A 13,540-nucleotide genomic window follows, 5' to 3' on the forward strand; every position below is an offset into this window, starting at 1 on the left:
CTTGTCGCGGTCTTGAGAAATAAAATGTTTTTCTGTGGAATATTTAAAAAACCATAAAGATAGATAAAAATGTTTTGAAAGAGGAATTTTTTTCAAGAACAGATAAACTATTCTTTCGCAAATATTGTAAGGAGTGGGATTCGAACCCACGCCCACAGAGTGGACTGCGACCTGAACGCAGCGCCTTAGACCGCTCGGCCATCCTGACACAGCGTAAGTCCGTATGCACTACAAAATGTAATATTCATTTTAAAGTTTAGAATTAATTCCAGTCGTTAATTTCATTTCGTGGATGAAAATATTTTCTTTCTTCAGAAGTGTTTTCAGAAGAAATGTGACATCTCCCTCAGATCCTTCGACCAGAGTTACGGAGCTCATTACGCACTGACCCGCTGATGCATTTGTCACGGTCTTGAGAAATAAAATCTTTTTCTGTGGAATATTTAAGAAACCATAAAGATAGATTGAAATGTTTTGAAAACGGAATTTTTTTCAAGAACAGATACGCAATTCTTACGCAAATATTGTCAGGAGTGGGATTCGAACCCACGCCCACAGAGTGGACTGCGACCTGAATGCAGCGCCTTAGACCGCTCGGCCATCCTGACACAGTATCAGTCCCTATGCCCTACAAAATTTAATATTCATTTTAAAGTTTAGATATAATCCCAGTCGTTAATTGCATTTCGTGGATGAAAATAGTTTCTTTCTTCAGAAGTGTTTTCAGATGCAATGTGACATCTCCCTCAGAACATACGATCAGAGTTACGTAGCTCATTACGCAATGACCCGCTGATGCACTTGTCACGGTCTTGAGAAATAAAATGTTTTTCTGTGGAATATTTAAGAAACTATAAAGATAGATTGAAATGTTTTGAAAAAGGAATTTTTTTCAAGAACAGATACGCTATTCTTACGCAAATATTGTCAGGAGTGGGATTCGAACCCACGCCCACAGAGTGGACTGCGACCTGAACGCAGCGCCTTAGACCGCTAGGCCATCCTGACACAATATCCGTCCGTATGCCCTACAAAATGTAATATTCATTTTAAAGTTTAGAATTAATTCCAGTCGTTAATTTCATTTCGTGGATGAAAATAGTTTCTTTCTTCAGAAGTGTTTTCAGATGCAATGTGACATCTTCCTCAGATCCTTCGACCAGAGTTACGGAGCTCATTACGCACTGACCCGCTGATGCACTTGTCACGGTCTTGAGAAATAAAATGTTTTTCTTTGGAATATTTAAGAAACCGTAAATACAGATATAAATGTTTTGAAAAAGGAATTTTTTTTCAAGAACAGATACGCTATTCATACGCAAATATTGTCAGGAGTGGGATTCGAACCCACGCCCACAGAGTGGACTGCGACCTGAACGCAGCGCCTTAGACCGCTCGGCCATCCTGACACAATATCCGTCCGTATGAACTACAAAATGTAATATTCATTTTAAAGTTTAGAATTAATTCCAGTCGTGAATTTCATTTAGTGGATGAAAATATTTCCTTTCTTCAGAATGGTTTTCAGAAGAAATGTTACATCTCCCTCAGATCCTTCGACCAGAGTAACGGAGCTCATTACGCACTGACCCACTGATGCACTTGTCACGGTCTTGAGAAATAAAATGTTTTTCTGTGGAATATTTAAGAAACCATAAAGATAGATTGAAATGTTTTGAAAAAGGAATTTTTTTCTAGAACAGATACGCTATTCTTACGCAAATATTGTCAGGAGTGGAATTCGAACCCACGCCCACAGAGTGGACTGCGACCTGAACGCAGCGCCTTAGACCGCTCGGCCACCCTGACACAATATCCGTCCGTATGCCCTACAAAATTTAATATTCATTTTAAAGTTTAGAATTAATCCCAGTCGTTAATTGCATTTCGTGGATGAAAATAGTTTCTTTCTTCAGAAGTGTTTTCAGATGCAATGTGACATCTCCCTCAGAACATACGATCAGAGTTACGTAGCTCATTACGCATTGACCCGCTGATGCACTTGTCACGGTCTTGAGAAATAAAATGTTTTTCTGTGGAATATTTAAGAAACTATAAAGATAGATTGAAATGTTTTGAAAAAGGAATTTTTTTCAAGAACAGATACGCTATTCTTACGCAAATATTGTCAGGAGTGGGATTCGAACCCACGCCCACAGAGTGGACCGCGACCTGAACGCAGCGCCTTAGACCGCTAGGCCATCCTGACACAATATCCGTCCGTATGCCCTGCAAAATGTAATATTCATTTTAAAGTTTAGAATTAATTCCAGTCGTGAATTTCATTTCGTGGATGAAAATAGTTTCTTTCTTCAGAAGTGTTTTCAGAAGAAATGTTACATCTCCCTCAGATCCTTCGACCAGAGTTACGGAGCTCATTACGCACTGACCCGCTGATGCACTTGTCATGGTCTTGAGAAATAAAATGTTTTTCTGTGGAATATTTAAGAAACCATAAAGATAGATTGAAATGTTTTGAAAAAGGAATTTTTTTCAAGAACAGATACGCTATTCTTACGCAAATATTGTCAGGAGTGGGATTCGAACCCACGTCCACAGAGTGGACTGCGACCTGAACGCAGCGCCTTAGACCCCTCGGCCATCCTGACACAATATCTGTCCGTATGCCCTACAAAATGTAATATTCATTTTAAAGTTTAGAATTAATTCCAGTCGTTAATTTCATTTCGTGGATGAAAATAGTTTCTTTCTTCAGAAGTGTTTTCAGATGCAATGTGACATCTTCCTCAGATCCTTCGACCAGAGTTACGGAGCTCATTACGCACTGACCCGCTGATGCACTTCTCACGGTCTTGAGAAATAAAATGTTTTTCTGTGGAATATTTAAGAAACCATAAAGATAGATTGAAATGTTTTGAAAAAGGAATTTTTTCCGAGAACAGAAACGCTATTCTTACGCAAATATTGTCAGGAGTGGGATTCGAACCCACGCCCACAGAGTGGACTGCAACCTGAACGCAGCGCCTTAGACCGCTCGGCCATCCTGACACAGGGTTAGTCCCAATGCACTACAAAATGTAATATTCATTTTAAAGTTTAGAATTAATTCCAGTCGTTGATTTCATTTCGTGGATGAAAATAGTTTCTTTCTTCAGAAGTGTTTTCAGATGCAATGTGAAATCTTCCTCAGATCCTTCGACCAGAGTTACGGAGCTCATTACGCACTGACCCGCTGATGCACTTGTCACGGTCTTGAGAAATAAAATGTTTTTCTTTGGAATATTTAAGAAACCGTAAATACAGATTGAAATGTTTTGAAAAAGGAATTTTTTTTCAAGAACAGATACGCTATTCATACGCAAATATTGTCAGGAGTGGGATTCGAACCCACGCCCACAGAGTGGACTGCGACCTGAACGCAGCGCCTTAGACCGCTCGGCCATCCTGACACAATATCCGTCCGTATGAACTACAAAATGTAATATTCATTTTAAAGTTTAGAATTAATTCCAGTCGTGAATTTCATTTAGTGGATGAAAATATTTCCTTTCTTCAGAATGGTTTTCAGAAGAAATGTTACATCTCCCTCAGATCCTTCGACCAGAGTAACGGAGCTCATTACGCACTGACCCACTGATGCACTTGTCACGGTCTTGAGAAATAAAATGTTTTTCTGTGGAATATTTATGAAACCATAAAGATAGATTGAAATGTTTTGAAAAAGGAATTTTTTTCTAGAACAGATACGCTATTCTTACGCAAATATTTTCAGGAGTGGAATTCGAACCCACGCCCACAGAGTGGACTGCGACCTGAACGCAGCGCCTTAGACCGCTCGGCCACCCTGACACAATATCCGTCCGTATGCCCTACAAAATGTAATATTCATTTTAAAGTTTAGAATTAATTCCAGTCGTGATTTTCATTTCGTGGATGAAAATAGTTTCTTTCTTCAGAAGTGTTTTCAGAAGAAATGTTACATCTCCCTCAGATCCTTCGACCAGAGTTACGGAGCTCATTACGCACTGACCCGCTGATGCACTTGTCACGGTGTTGAGAAATAAAATGTTTTTCTGTGGAATATTTAAGAAACCATAAAGATAGATTGAAATGTTTTGAAAAAGGAATTTTTTTCAAGAACAGATACGCTATTCTTACGCAAATATTGTCAGGAGTGGAATTCGAACCCACGCCCACAGAGTGGACTGCGACCTGAACGCAGCGACTTAGACCGCTCGGCTATCCTGACACAATATCCGTCCGTATGCCCTACAAAATGTAATATTCATTTTAAAGTTTAGAATTAATTCCAGTCGTGAATTTCATTTAGTGGATGAAAATATTTCCTTTCTTCAGAATGGTTTTCAGAAGAAATGTTACATCTCCCTCAGATCCTTCGACCAGAGTAACGGAGCTCATTACGCACTGACCCACTGATGCACTTGTCACGGTCTTGAGAAATAAAATGTTTTTCTGTGGAATATTTATGAAACCATAAAGATAGATTGAAATGTTTTGAAAAAGGAATTTTTTTCTAGAACAGATACGCTATTCTTACGCAAATATTTTCAGGAGTGGAATTCGAACCCACGCCCACAGAGTGGACTGCGACCTGAACGCAGCGCCTTAGACCGCTCGGCCACCCTGACACAATATCCGTCCGTATGCCCTACAAAATGTAATATTCATTTTAAAGTTTAGAATTAATTCCAGTCGTGATTTTCATTTCGTGGATGAAAATAGTTTCTTTCTTCAGAAGTGTTTTCAGAAGAAATGTTACATCTCCCTCAGATCCTTCGACCAGAGTTACGGAGCTCATTACGCACTGACCCGCTGATGCACTTGTCACGGCGTTGAGAAATAAAATGTTTTTCTGTGGAATATTTAAGAAACCATAAAGATAGATTGAAATGTTTTGAAAAAGGAATTTTTTTCAAGAACAGATACGCTATTCTTACGCAAATATTGTCAGGAGTGGAATTCGAACCCACGCCCACAAAGTGGACTGCGACCTGAACGCAGCGCCTTAGACCGCTCGGCCATCCTGACACAATATCCGTCCGTATGCCCTACAAAATGTAATGTTCATTTTATAGTTTAGAATTAATTCCAGTCGTGAATTTCATTTCGTGGATGAAAATATTTCCTTTCTTCAGAAGTGTTTTCAGAAGAAATGTGACATCTCCTCCAGAACTTACGACCAGAGTTACGGAGTTCATTACGCACTGACCCGCTGATGCACTTGTCACGGCCTTGAGAATAACATGTTTTTCTGTGGAATATTTAAAAAACCATAAAGAAAGATTGAAATGTTTTGAAATACTAAATTTTTTTTACAAGAACACATACGCTATTCTTACGCATATATTGTCAGGAGTGGGATTCGAACCCACACCCACAGAGTGGACTGCGCCCTGAACGCAGCACCTTGGACCGCTCGGCTGCCTGACACAATATCCGTCCGTATGCCCTACAAAATGTAATATTCATTTTAAAGTTTAGAATTAATTCCAGTCGTGAATTTCATTTCGTGGATGAAAATATTTTCTTTCTTCAGAAGAAATGTGACATCTCCCTCAGATCCTTCGACCAGAGTTACGGAGCTCATTACGCACTGACCCGCTGATGCACTTGTCACGGTGTTGAGAAATAAAATGTTTTTTCTGTGGAATATTTAAGAAACCATAAAGATAGATTGAAATGTTTTGAAAAAGGAATTTTTTTCAAGAACAGATACGCTATTCTTACGCAAATATTGTCAGGAGTGGGATTCGAACCCACGCCCACAGAGTGGACTGCGACCTGAACGCAGCGCCTTAGACCGCTCGGCCATCCTGACACAATATCCGTCCGTATGCCCTACAAAATGTAATATTCATTTTAAAGTTTAGAATTAATTCCAGTCGTGATTTTCATTTCGTGGATGAAAATAGTTTCTTTCTTCAGAAGTGTTTTCAGAAGAAATGTTACATCTCCCTCAGATCCTTCGACCAGAGTTACGGAGCTCATTACGCACTGACCCGCTGATGCACTTGTCACGGCGTTGAGAAATAAAATGTTTTTCTGTGGAATATTTAAGAAACCATAAAGATAGATTGAAATGTTTTGAAAAAGGAATTTTTTTCAAGAACAGATACGCTATTCTTACGCAAATATTGTCAGGAGTGGAATTCGAACCCACGCCCACAGAGTGGACTGCGACCTGAACGCAGCGACTTAGACCGCTCGGCTATCCTGACACAATATCCGTCCGTATGCCCTACAAAATGTAATATTCATTTTAAAGTTTAGAATTAATTCCAGTCGTGAATTTCATTTCGTGGATGAAAATAGTTTCTTTCTTCAGAAGTGTTTTCAGAAGAAATGTTACATCTCCCTCAGATCCTTCGACCAGAGTTACGGAGCTCATTACGCACTGACCCGCTGATGCACTTGTCACGGTGTTGAGAAATAAAATGTTTTTCTGTGGAATATTTAAGAAACCATAAAGATAGATTGAAATGTTTTGAAAAAGGAATTTTTTTCAAGAACAGATACGCTATTCTTACGCAAATATTGTCAGGAGTGGGATTCGAACCCACGCCCACAAAGTGGACTGCGACCTGAACGCAGCGCCTTAGACCGCTCGGCCATCCTGACACAATATCCGTCCGTATGCCCTACAAAATGTAATGTTCATTTTATAGTTTAGAATTAATTCCAGTCGTGAATTTCATTTCGTGGATGAAAATATTTCCTTTCTTCAGAAGTGTTTTCAGAAGAAATGTGACATCTCCTCCAGAACTTACGACCAGAGTTACGGAGTTCATTACGCACTGACCCGCTGATGCACTTGTCACGGCCTTGAGAATAACATGTTTTTCTGTGGAATATTTAAAAAACCATAAAGAAAGATTGAAATGTTTTGAAATACTAAATTTTTTTTACAAGAACACATACGCTATTCTTACGCATATATTGTCAGGAGTGGGATTCGAACCCACACCCACAGAGTGGACTGCGCCCTGAACGCAGCACCTTGGACCGCTCGGCTGCCTGACACAATATCCGTCCGTATGCCCTACAAAATGTAATATTCATTTTAAAGTTTAGAATTAATTCCAGTCGTTAATTTCATTTCGTGGATGAAAATATTTTCTTTCTTCAGAAGAAATGTGACATCTCCCTCAGATCCTTCGACCAGAGTTACGGAGCTCATTACGCACTGACCCGCTGATGCACTTGTCACGGTGTTGAGAAATAAAATGTTTTTCTGTGGAATATTTAAGAAACCATAAAGATAGATTGAAATGTTTTGAAAAAGGAATTTTTTTCAAGAACAGATACGCTATTCTTACGCAAATATTGTCAGGAGTGGGATTCGAACCCACGCCCACAAAGTGGACTGCGACCTGAACGCAGCGCCTTAGACCGCTCGGCCATCCTGACACAATATCCGTCCGTATGCCCTACAAAATGTAATGTTCATTTTATAGTTTAGAATTAATTCCAGTCGTGAATTTCATTTCGTGGATGAAAACAGTTTCTTTCTTCAGAAGTGTTTTCAGAAGAAATGTTACATGTCCCTCAGATATTTCGACCAGAGATACGGAGCTCAGTACGCGCTGACCCGCTGATGCACTTGTCACGGTGTTGAGAAATAAAATGTTTTTCTGTGGAATATTTATGAAACCATAAAGATAGATTGAAATGTTTTGAAAAAGGAATTTTTTTCAAGAACAGATACGCTATTCTTACGCAAATATTGTCAGGAGTGGGATTCGAACCCACGCCCACAGAGTGGACTGCGACCTGAACGCAGCGCCTTAGACCGCTCGGCCATCCTGACACAATATCCGTCCGTATGCCCTACAAAATGTAATATTCATTTTAAAGTTTAGAATTAATTCCAGTCGTGATTTTCATTTCGTGGATGAAAATAGTTTCTTTCTTCAGAAGTGTTTTCAGAAGAAATGTTACATCTCCCTCAGATCCTTCGACCAGAGTTACGGAGCTCATTACGCACTGACCCGCTGATGCACTTGTCACGGTGTTGAGAAATAAAATGTTTTTCTGTGGAATATTTAAGAAACCATAAAGATAGATTGAAATGTTTTGAAAAAGGAATTTTTTTCAAGAACAGATATGCTATTCTTACGCAAATATTGTCAGGAGTGGGATTCGAACCCACGCCCACAGAGTGGACTGCGACCTGAACGCAGCGCCTTAGACCGCTCGGCCATCCTGACACAATATCCGTCCGTATGCCCTACAAAATGTAATGTTCATTGTATAGTTTAGAATTAATTCCAGTCGTGAATTTCATTTCGTGGATGAAAATATTTCCTTTCTTCAGAAGTGTTTTCAGAAGAAATGTTACATGTCTATCAGATATTTCGACCAGAGTTACGGAGCTCATTACGCGCTGACCCGCTGATGCACTTGTCACGGTGTTGAGAAATAAAATGTTTTTCTGTGGAATATTTATGAAACCATAAAGATAGATTGAAATGTTTTGAAAAAGGAATTTTTTTCAAGAACAGATACGCTATTCTTACGCAAATATTGTCAGGAGTGGGATTCGAACCCACGCCCACAGAGTGGACTGCGACCTGAACGCAGCGCCTTAGACCGCTCGGCCATCCTGACACAACATCCGTCCGTATGCCCTACAAAATGTAATATTCATTTTAAAGTTTAGAATTAATTCCAGTCGTGATTTTCATTTCGTGGATGAAAATAGTTTCTTTCTTCAGAAGTGTTTTCAGAAGAAATGTTACATCTCCCTCAGATCCTTCGACCAGAGTTACGGAGCTCATTACGCACTGACCCGCTGATGCACTTGTCACGGTGTTGAGAAATAAAATGTTTTTCTGTGGAATATTTAAGAAACCATAAAGATAGATTGAAATGTTTTGAAAAAGGAATTTTTTTCAAGAACAGATACGCTATTCTTACGCAAATATTGTCAGGAGTGGAATTCGAACCCACGCCCACAGAGTGGACTGCGACCTGAACGCAGCGCCTTAGACCGCTCGGCCATCCTGACACAATATCCGTCCGTATGCCCTACAAAATGTAATATTCATTTTAAAGTTTAGAATTAATTCCAGTCGTGATTTTCATTTCGTGGATGAAAATAGTTTCTTTCTTCAGAAGTGTTTTCAGAAGAAATGTTACATCTCCCTCAGATCCTTCGACCAGAGTTACGGAGCTCATTACGCACTGACCCGCTGATGCACTTGTCACGGTGTTGAGAAATAAAATGTTTTTCTGTAGAATATTTAAGAAGCCATAAAGATAGATTGAAATGTTTTGAAAAAGGAATTTTTTTCAAGAACAGATACGCTATTCTTACGCAAATATTGTCAGGAGTGGAATTCGAACCCACGCCCACAGAGGGGATTGCGACCTGAACGCAGCGACTTAGACCGCTCGGCTATCCTGACACAATATCCGTCCGTATGCCCTACAAAATGTAATATTCATTTTAAAGTTTAGAATTAATTCCAGTCGTGAATTTCATTTCGTGGATGAAAATAGTTTCTTTCTTCAGAAGTGTTTTCATAAGAAATGTTACATCTCCCTCAGATCCTTCGACCAGAGTTACGGAGCTCATTACGCACTGACCCGCTGATGCACTTGTCACGGTGTTGAGAAATAAAATGTTTTTCTGTGGAATATTTAAGAAACCATAAATATAGATTGAAATGTTTTGAAAAAGGAATTTTTTTCAAGAACAGATACGCTATACTTACGCAAATATTGTCAGGAGTGGGATTCGAACCCACGCCCACAGAGTGGACTGCGACCTGAACGCAGCGCCTTAGACCGCTCGGCCATCCTGACACAATATCCGTCCGTATGCCCTACAAAATGTAATGTTCATTTTATAGTTTAGAATTAATTCCAGTCGTGAATTTCATTTCGTGGATGAAAACAGTTTCTTTCTTCAGAAGTGTTTTCAGAAGAAATGTTACATGTCCCTCAGATATTTCGACCAGAGATACATAGCTCAGTACGCGCTGACCCGCTGATGCACTTGTCACGGTGTTGAGAAATAAAATGTTTTTCTGTGGAATATTTATGAAACCATAAAGATAGATTGAAATGTTTTGAAAAAGGAATTTTTTTCAAGAACAGATACGCTATTCTTACGCAAATATTGTCAGGAGTGGGATTCGAACCCACGCCCACAGAGTGGACTGCGACCTGAACGCAGCGCCTTAGACCGCTCGGCCATCCTGACACAATATCCGTCCGTATGCCCTACAAAATGTAATATTCATTTTAAAGTTTAGAATTAATTCCAGTCGTGATTTTCATTTCGTGGATGAAAATAGTTTCTTTCTTCAGAAGTGTTTTCAGAAGAAATGTTACATCTCCCTCAGATCCTTCGACCAGAGTTACGGAGCTCATTACGCACTGACCCGCTGATGCACTTGTCACGGTGTTGAGAAATAAAATGTTTTTCTGTGGAATATTTAAGAAACCATAAAGATAGATTGAAATGTTTTGAAAAAGGAATTTTTTTCAAGAACAGATATGCTATTCTTACGCAAATATTGTCAGGAGTGGGATTCGAACCCACGCCCACAGAGTGGACTGCGACCTGAACGCAGCGCCTTAGACCGCTCGGCCATCCTGACACAATATCCGTCCGTATGCCCTACAAAATGTAATGTTCATTGTATAGTTTAGAATTAATTCCAGTCGTGAATTTCATTTCGTGGATGAAAATATTTCCTTTCTTCAGAAGTGTTTTCAGAAGAAATGTTACATGTCTATCAGATATTTCGACCAGAGTTACGGAGCTCATTACGCGCTGACCCGCTGATGCACTTGTCACGGTGTTGAGAAATAAAATGTTTTTCTGTGGAATATTTATGAAACCATAAAGATAGATTGAAATGTTTTGAAAAAGGAATTTTTTTCAAGAACAGATACGCTATTCTTACGCAAATATTGTCAGGAGTGGGATTCGAACCCACGCCCACAGAGTGGACTGCGACCTGAACGCAGCGCCTTAGACCGCTCGGCCATCCTGACAGAACATCCGTCCGTATGCCCTACAAAATGTAATATTCATTTTAAAGTTTAGAATTAATTCCAGTCGTGATTTTCATTTCGTGGATGAAAATAGTTTCTTTCTTCAGAAGTGTTTTCAGAAGAAATGTTACATCTCCCTCAGATCCTTCGACCAGAGTTACGGAGCTCATTACGCACTGACCCGCTGATGCACTTGTCACGGTGTTGAGAAATAAAATGTTTTTCTGTGGAATATTTAAGAAACCATAAAGATAGATTGAAATGTTTTGAAAAAGGAATTTTTTTCAAGAACAGATACGCTATTCTTACGCAAATATTGTCAGGAGTGGAATTCGAACCCACGCCCACAGAGTGGACTGCGACCTGAACGCAGCGCCTTAGACCGCTCGGCCATCCTGACACAATATCCGTCCGTATGCCCTACAAAATGTAATATTCATTTTAAAGTTTAGAATTAATTCCAGTCGTGATTTTCATTTCGTGGATGAAAATAGTTTCTTTCTTCAGAAGTGTTTTCAGAAGAAATGTTACATCTCCCTCAGATCCTTCGACCAGAGTTACGGAGCTCATTACGCACTGACCCGCTGATGCACTTGTCACGGTGTTGAGAAATAAAATGTTTTTCTGTGGAATATTTAAGAAGCCATAAAGATAGATTGAAATGTTTTGAAAAAGGAATTTTTTTCAAGAACAGATACGCTATTCTTACGCAAATATTGTCAGGAGTGGAATTCGAACCCACGCCCACAGAGGGGACTGCGACCTGAACGCAGCGACTTAGACCGCTCGGCTATCCTGAAACAATATCCGTCCGTATGCCCTACAAAATAAAATATTCATTTTAAAGTTTAGAATTAATTCCAGTCGTGAATTTCATTTCGTGGATGAAAATAGTTTCTTTCTTCAGAAGTGTTTTCAGAAGAAATGTTACATCTCCCTCAGATCCTTCGACCAGAGTTACGGAGCTCATTACGCACTGACCCGCTGATGCACTTGTCACGGTGTTCAGAAATAAAATGTTTTTCTGTGGAATATTTAAGAAACCATAAATATAGATTGAAATGTTTTGAAAAAGGAATTTTTTTCAAGAACAGATACGCTATACTTACGCAAATATTGTCAGGAGTGGGATTCGAACCCACGCCCACAGAGTGGACTGCGACCTGAACGCAGCGCCTTAGACCGCTCGGCCATCCTGACACAATATCCGTCCGTATGCCCTACAAAATGTAATATTCATTTTAAAGTTTAGAATTAATTCCAGTCGTGAATTTCATTTCGTGGATGAAAATATTTCCTTTCTTCAGAATGGTTTTCAGAAGAAATGTGACATCTCCCTCAGATCCTTCGACCAGAGTTACGGAGCTCATTACGCACTGACCCGCTGATGCACTTGTCACGGTCTTGAGAAATAAAATGTTTTTCTGTGGAATATTTAAGAAACCATAAAGATAGATTGAAATGTTTTGAAAAAGGAATTTTCTTCAAGAACAGACACGCTATTCTTACGCAAATACTGTCAGGAGTGGGATTCGAACCCACGTCCACAGAGTGGATAACGACCTGAACGCAGCGCCTTAGACCGCTCGGCCATCCTGACACAGTATCAGTCCGTATGCCCTACAAAATGTAATATTCATTTTAAAGTTCAGAATTAATCCCAGTCGTTAATTGCATTTCGTGGATGAAAATATTTTCTTTCTTCAGAAGTGTTTTCAGAAGAAATGTGACATCTCCTCCCGAACTTACGACCAGAGTTACGGAGCTCATTACGCACTGACCCGCTGATGCACTTGTCACGGCCTTGAGAAATAACATGTTTTTCTGTGGAATATTTAAAAAACCATAAAGATAGATTGAAATGTTTTGAAAAAGGAATTTTTTTCAAGAACAGATTCGCTATTCTTACGCAAATATTGTCTGGAGTGGGATTCGAACCCACGCCCACAGAGTGGACTGCGACCTGAACGCAGCGCCTTAGACCGCTCGGCCATCCTGACACAATATCCGTCCGTATGCCCTACAAAATGTAATATTCATTTTAAAGTTTAGAATTAATTCCAGTCGTGAATTTCATTTCGTGGATGAAAATATTTCCTTTCTTCAAAATGGTTTTCAGAAGAAATGTGACATCTCCCTCAGATCCTTCGACCAGAGTTACGGAGCTCATTACGCACTGACCCGCTGATGCACTTGTCACGGTCTTGAGAAATAAAATGTTTTTCTGTGGAATATTTAAGAAACCATAAAGATAGATTGAAATGTTTTGAAAAAGGAATTTTTTTCAAGAACAGACACGCTATTCTTACGCAAATACTGTCAGGAGTGGGATTTGAACCCACGTCCACAGAGTGGATAACGACCTGAACGCAGCGCCTTAGACCGCTCGGCCATCCTGACACAGTATCAGTCCGTATGCCCTACAAAATGTAATATTCATTTTAAAGTTCAGAATTAATCCCAGTCGTTAATTGCATTTCGTGGATGAAAATATTTTCTTTCTTCAGAAGTGTTTTCAGAAGAAATGTGACATCTCCTCCCGAACTTACGA

At 39.6% G+C, this 13,540-nt stretch overlaps 30 non-coding genes across 30 annotated transcripts; all 30 read right to left on the reverse strand.

Moving 5' to 3' along the window:
- Positions 1-125: 125 nt before the first annotated feature.
- Positions 126-208, reverse strand: Trnal-cag (transfer RNA leucine (anticodon CAG)). Its single transcript has one exon. It is a non-coding gene; the product is annotated as a tRNA-Leu (tRNA).
- A 317-nt stretch (positions 209-525) lies between these two features.
- Positions 526-608, reverse strand: Trnal-cag (transfer RNA leucine (anticodon CAG)). Its single transcript has one exon. It is a non-coding gene; the product is annotated as a tRNA-Leu (tRNA).
- Positions 609-925: 317 nt separating this feature from the next.
- Positions 926-1,008, reverse strand: Trnal-cag (transfer RNA leucine (anticodon CAG)). The gene has a single exon. It is a non-coding gene; the product is annotated as a tRNA-Leu (tRNA).
- A 318-nt stretch (positions 1,009-1,326) lies between these two features.
- On the reverse strand, positions 1,327-1,409 carry Trnal-cag (transfer RNA leucine (anticodon CAG)). The gene has a single exon. It is a non-coding gene; the product is annotated as a tRNA-Leu (tRNA).
- A 317-nt stretch (positions 1,410-1,726) lies between these two features.
- On the reverse strand, positions 1,727-1,809 carry Trnal-cag (transfer RNA leucine (anticodon CAG)). Its single transcript has one exon. It is a non-coding gene; the product is annotated as a tRNA-Leu (tRNA).
- Positions 1,810-2,126: 317 nt separating this feature from the next.
- On the reverse strand, positions 2,127-2,209 carry Trnal-cag (transfer RNA leucine (anticodon CAG)). The gene has a single exon. It is a non-coding gene; the product is annotated as a tRNA-Leu (tRNA).
- Positions 2,210-2,526: 317 nt separating this feature from the next.
- On the reverse strand, positions 2,527-2,609 carry Trnal-cag (transfer RNA leucine (anticodon CAG)). Its single transcript has one exon. It is a non-coding gene; the product is annotated as a tRNA-Leu (tRNA).
- Positions 2,610-2,926: 317 nt separating this feature from the next.
- Positions 2,927-3,009, reverse strand: Trnal-cag (transfer RNA leucine (anticodon CAG)). Its single transcript has one exon. It is a non-coding gene; the product is annotated as a tRNA-Leu (tRNA).
- A 318-nt stretch (positions 3,010-3,327) lies between these two features.
- On the reverse strand, positions 3,328-3,410 carry Trnal-cag (transfer RNA leucine (anticodon CAG)). The gene has a single exon. It is a non-coding gene; the product is annotated as a tRNA-Leu (tRNA).
- Positions 3,411-3,727: 317 nt separating this feature from the next.
- Positions 3,728-3,810, reverse strand: Trnal-cag (transfer RNA leucine (anticodon CAG)). The gene has a single exon. It is a non-coding gene; the product is annotated as a tRNA-Leu (tRNA).
- Positions 3,811-4,127: 317 nt separating this feature from the next.
- Trnal-cag (transfer RNA leucine (anticodon CAG)) lies at positions 4,128-4,210 on the reverse strand. Its single transcript has one exon. It is a non-coding gene; the product is annotated as a tRNA-Leu (tRNA).
- Positions 4,211-4,527: 317 nt separating this feature from the next.
- Positions 4,528-4,610, reverse strand: Trnal-cag (transfer RNA leucine (anticodon CAG)). The gene has a single exon. It is a non-coding gene; the product is annotated as a tRNA-Leu (tRNA).
- A 317-nt stretch (positions 4,611-4,927) lies between these two features.
- Trnal-cag (transfer RNA leucine (anticodon CAG)) lies at positions 4,928-5,010 on the reverse strand. The gene has a single exon. It is a non-coding gene; the product is annotated as a tRNA-Leu (tRNA).
- Positions 5,011-5,717: 707 nt separating this feature from the next.
- On the reverse strand, positions 5,718-5,800 carry Trnal-cag (transfer RNA leucine (anticodon CAG)). Its single transcript has one exon. It is a non-coding gene; the product is annotated as a tRNA-Leu (tRNA).
- Positions 5,801-6,117: 317 nt separating this feature from the next.
- Positions 6,118-6,200, reverse strand: Trnal-cag (transfer RNA leucine (anticodon CAG)). The gene has a single exon. It is a non-coding gene; the product is annotated as a tRNA-Leu (tRNA).
- A 317-nt stretch (positions 6,201-6,517) lies between these two features.
- Positions 6,518-6,600, reverse strand: Trnal-cag (transfer RNA leucine (anticodon CAG)). Its single transcript has one exon. It is a non-coding gene; the product is annotated as a tRNA-Leu (tRNA).
- Positions 6,601-7,306: 706 nt separating this feature from the next.
- Trnal-cag (transfer RNA leucine (anticodon CAG)) lies at positions 7,307-7,389 on the reverse strand. Its single transcript has one exon. It is a non-coding gene; the product is annotated as a tRNA-Leu (tRNA).
- A 317-nt stretch (positions 7,390-7,706) lies between these two features.
- Positions 7,707-7,789, reverse strand: Trnal-cag (transfer RNA leucine (anticodon CAG)). Its single transcript has one exon. It is a non-coding gene; the product is annotated as a tRNA-Leu (tRNA).
- Positions 7,790-8,106: 317 nt separating this feature from the next.
- Positions 8,107-8,189, reverse strand: Trnal-cag (transfer RNA leucine (anticodon CAG)). The gene has a single exon. It is a non-coding gene; the product is annotated as a tRNA-Leu (tRNA).
- A 317-nt stretch (positions 8,190-8,506) lies between these two features.
- On the reverse strand, positions 8,507-8,589 carry Trnal-cag (transfer RNA leucine (anticodon CAG)). Its single transcript has one exon. It is a non-coding gene; the product is annotated as a tRNA-Leu (tRNA).
- A 317-nt stretch (positions 8,590-8,906) lies between these two features.
- Positions 8,907-8,989, reverse strand: Trnal-cag (transfer RNA leucine (anticodon CAG)). The gene has a single exon. It is a non-coding gene; the product is annotated as a tRNA-Leu (tRNA).
- Positions 8,990-9,706: 717 nt separating this feature from the next.
- Positions 9,707-9,789, reverse strand: Trnal-cag (transfer RNA leucine (anticodon CAG)). The gene has a single exon. It is a non-coding gene; the product is annotated as a tRNA-Leu (tRNA).
- Positions 9,790-10,106: 317 nt separating this feature from the next.
- Positions 10,107-10,189, reverse strand: Trnal-cag (transfer RNA leucine (anticodon CAG)). Its single transcript has one exon. It is a non-coding gene; the product is annotated as a tRNA-Leu (tRNA).
- Positions 10,190-10,506: 317 nt separating this feature from the next.
- Trnal-cag (transfer RNA leucine (anticodon CAG)) lies at positions 10,507-10,589 on the reverse strand. The gene has a single exon. It is a non-coding gene; the product is annotated as a tRNA-Leu (tRNA).
- Positions 10,590-10,906: 317 nt separating this feature from the next.
- On the reverse strand, positions 10,907-10,989 carry Trnal-cag (transfer RNA leucine (anticodon CAG)). Its single transcript has one exon. It is a non-coding gene; the product is annotated as a tRNA-Leu (tRNA).
- A 317-nt stretch (positions 10,990-11,306) lies between these two features.
- Trnal-cag (transfer RNA leucine (anticodon CAG)) lies at positions 11,307-11,389 on the reverse strand. Its single transcript has one exon. It is a non-coding gene; the product is annotated as a tRNA-Leu (tRNA).
- Positions 11,390-12,106: 717 nt separating this feature from the next.
- Positions 12,107-12,189, reverse strand: Trnal-cag (transfer RNA leucine (anticodon CAG)). Its single transcript has one exon. It is a non-coding gene; the product is annotated as a tRNA-Leu (tRNA).
- Positions 12,190-12,506: 317 nt separating this feature from the next.
- Positions 12,507-12,589, reverse strand: Trnal-cag (transfer RNA leucine (anticodon CAG)). The gene is given in 2 exon segments: positions 12,507-12,542; positions 12,552-12,589. It is a non-coding gene; the product is annotated as a tRNA-Leu (tRNA).
- Positions 12,590-12,906: 317 nt separating this feature from the next.
- On the reverse strand, positions 12,907-12,989 carry Trnal-cag (transfer RNA leucine (anticodon CAG)). Its single transcript has one exon. It is a non-coding gene; the product is annotated as a tRNA-Leu (tRNA).
- Positions 12,990-13,306: 317 nt separating this feature from the next.
- Positions 13,307-13,389, reverse strand: Trnal-cag (transfer RNA leucine (anticodon CAG)). The gene is given in 2 exon segments: positions 13,307-13,342; positions 13,352-13,389. It is a non-coding gene; the product is annotated as a tRNA-Leu (tRNA).
- Positions 13,390-13,540: the final 151 nt, after the last annotated feature.

Source organism: Argiope bruennichi, chromosome 8 (assembly GCF_947563725.1).
Source record: "Argiope bruennichi chromosome 8, qqArgBrue1.1, whole genome shotgun sequence".
NCBI lineage: Eukaryota > Metazoa > Arthropoda > Arachnida > Araneae > Araneidae > Argiope > Argiope bruennichi.